We start from the raw sequence: 3,673 nt of genomic DNA, 5'->3' as shown, positions 1-3,673 counted from the left end.
TGTCCCGGTATTCCCAGGATCCTAGATATATGGTCCCGTGACCCGACTCGCCCCTTGTCGTCACAGATCGACGATATCTTATCAGTTGGTAAGAGAAAAGGGAAGGTTCGTTTCCCTTGTCGACTTTGTGAAGGTAATCATCTCCTTCGCCTTTGTCCACTTATGGATGAAGCCTCCCATCTTTTGGAAAGTCTGTCACTTCCCTTACCCCAACTACCCACTGGATATCAGCGTCTTTTTGCAACTGCAGATCATCTCTCCACTAACCAAGTGATCAAGCATGATTCCTCTTTGGTCCAGCCTTCTCTTCCCGAACCTAGCTGTGCTCCGCCTGTTCCAGACCAGTCCCTGGTCGGAACGAGTTTTGATCTACATTCATCATCTATGCACCACTTTATCATCAAAGATGAACCACCTGAGTCCAAACCAAACGAAATTCCAAAGTTCCAGATTACAGTTGACCCGGTCTTTCAAAAGGTCCAGCTTACAAGTGACCCGGTTTTGCCTACAGAAGTTCCATCCTTAGATGATCTTACATTTGAATCCAAACTAGACAAAAGTCAAAAGGTCCAGCTTACAAGTGACCCGGTTTTGCCTACAGAAGTTCCATCCTTAGATGATCTTACATCTGAATCCAAACCAGACAAAAGTCAAAAGGTCCAGCTTACAAGTGACCCGGTTTTGCCTTCAGAAGTTCCCTCCTCCGATGATGTTATCACTGCAAAGAATGAAGACCCCACCATCCAAATTCTATTCATCAACATAGACTCTAATGATCAAGTGAGCATCCCTCTCATTCCTTCGCACTAGGAAGAAAGTCCATCAGAATCATATCCGTCTGTCTATCCAGTCCCACCTCCAAGCAACCTAGTTGTTTCCTTCAATTGGGATCAACTAGGCAATCCTCGGTTACCAGCCTCCATACCATTTCGAATTATAGTCCAAGTCTACCGCATGGTTATGGCTGGTACAATTATTAATGAGGGATCTCCTATGAGTATCCTTTCTTCAACAGCTTGGGAAGCACTTGGTTCCCCACTACTTCTGCCTGAGATGAGAAACCTTACAGGTTTCCATCGAGAAACAACTCGACCTTTAGGAATTCTTCCCAATGTACCTATCACATTAGAAGGGAAGACTGTTCAAATGGGCGTCATGGTAGTCCAAGGTCCGTTAGATTACAATTTACTCCTTGGACGAGACTATATTTATCGCATACGTGCAATTGTGTCCTCACTCTTCAGAGTGATGTGTTTTCCGCACGAAGGAAGGATGATCAAGGTCGTAGACCAACTTTCGTTCCCCGGTTCACACTTCACATATAGTCATCTACCATTCCTAAATGGTCTTATTTCCAAAGGAAATGCCTCAACATCCACTCCGTCATTCTGATGACGACAGTTGACCCGGGCGCGTGACTGAGGCCTGGGGGGGCATGCATCCTCCTTCAAAATCGAGTCTTTCCAAGTAAACCTTCATTCCATCCACTCCGTGAATGCCATGAAGCTTGGGGGGCATGTACCTTGATTTTGCATTATCATGCTAGGGGCATGCAAAAATTTAATAAGCATAGTTTTTCGTTTCAAGCTTGTGTAAACATGAAACCGAATCCAAGCAGAGTTCTCCATGGTTCAAGCTTGTGGAAAAAATGAACCCATACCTGATTTACATCCCGTGATTGCCTTTTATCTGCTAAATTCTGCTAGATGAGCCTTAGTTGTTTCATTCCATCGCCACCATCTCTTTGGCCGATCATATGCTTTCACCTGGTTGTTTATCCTTTCCTGAGGAACTGCAGCGATGAGTGGTTTTATTAGCCAGCCTCTTAACCTTTACATGTTTCGAGCAAGTCCCACCATTACCGGAACCAGTTGCTACCCTTTATACCACTCGTTCCTTTAGGACGAGTCGCCTTTACGCTATTTTCTGACTCATATGAAAAGATTGCTGAGTATTTTTCCTTTTTGACTCGTTAAAGAAAATAAAAATGGAGGTCTGCTTTCAGCTCTTTTCTGACCATTTAAAGAGGAAAAGATTGCCGAGTCGCTCCTCTTGACTCGTTAAATTTTAATAAGGGGCGGTCGTTTTAAGTTCTTTTTGTCGACCGTTAAAACATAAAAAGATTACCGGGTTTTTGTCATTTCAAACTCGTTAATGGTTACGAAACGACGTGGTTTTGACCACTTTTTTACTTTTTTAGGTCGAAATCACTAATTATGAAAAGTACTCCTCGATCGTAATGATCGGGTGGTTCTTTCGGGCATTATTTTATACCTTTTCGGGCCCGAGAGACACAACTTTACGAAAAAGGACATCCCTGGAGTTTCCTTTTCTGCTGTCTTTTCAAACTCTCTAAACATGAAAAGAAGCTGAGTTCTTCCTTTGTCAGACTCGTTAAAACTTAATGACATCGGATTTTGTCACACCACAAGCATATGCTATCCCCATCAAGCTTGTTAAAAATAACTGGGGTACTCGCTAGAAATGTCGGGGGGAAAAGAAAATTTTTGAACCATAATTATTACCGTGACGGCAGTATGTCGCTCTTGAACATGGCACTTTTCTGCTTTCGTGTCCAGGGTGGGGATATCTCATCTCATATCTTTCACTTGCTTCCATGGACTTGGGTACCTTATTTGACCTCTCATCCACTCATTGCCTCGTCATTATGACCTTTGATACATTGATGTCAAATACTGCCGATTCCATTAATGTGCCGTCGATATGTTCAAGAGAAGTTGACCTCTGCAAAGAAACAACCTCCCTCTGATAGTTCGCACAATCTTGATTCACAACATTATCTCTCTGTCTCGTGTTGATGATGAGGGAAACATTATGGCCCACCTTCGATCAAGGTCACTTCCTGTCGACTTCAACTCATTATCCAGGAAGTTGATCTAGAGACTCCTTTCCGGTGCCTTGGAGCCTGCATGCCTCAATGGCAGGTTCTTTGTGTTCGACGTGAGGTTTTCATCATTGGCCTCCGATCGAATGATTCTACGGGTGTTCGACTTCAGATCATTAATTCACACGCCGTAGATTGTACCTATAGTACCTTGAGGGCCATTGTCATTATTGGTGGTACCTCTCGCGTCTATTAACAGTTTCCACTATTGACTGGTAATCAGACGATGTTCATGCGTGTTCGACTTCAGTTTATATATTCACATGCTTGAACTTGTACTCTTGTTCGGGTCGAGATGGAGCGCAAGACCCTGGATTGTGTCTGTTGTAATCCAGGCGTGATTCTTGATACTTGACTCATTCACTGGATGGCTGCGACCATACCTGAGTCAATTCATTGATCCTAACCAGATGGCTGCGTCCATACTATGGATCTAGATTATTTATGTACTCTCTTATGGATGGCTGCGACCATACCACGTACATCATGTAATTGAACTATCAGTCATGGCTCTTAACACAGATCCTCGGCGGCAGCTCTATATATGTGTTCTTGTGTGTTCTCGTAAAGCATTTCACCCCTCTCTCCACCTCTCGGACTTTATGCTTTAGGGGCCATCTGTTACACAGTAATTTGTCGCTGTTGGTCACCGTCCCTATCGCCCCGTTTCCATACATTGGAGGACGCATTCTGGGACCTGTGAGCAGTGACATAACCCAAAAACACTTGCATTATGTTCCCCTGAGTATGTACTTCATGTTCCCTGAA

This window comes from Pinus tabuliformis, chromosome 6 (assembly GCF_031772625.1).
Source record: "Pinus tabuliformis cultivar Carrire ecotype Pingquan chromosome 6, CPIR1, whole genome shotgun sequence".
Lineage (NCBI taxonomy): Eukaryota > Viridiplantae > Streptophyta > Pinopsida > Pinales > Pinaceae > Pinus > Pinus tabuliformis.
This window is presented reverse-complemented; position numbering follows the sequence as displayed.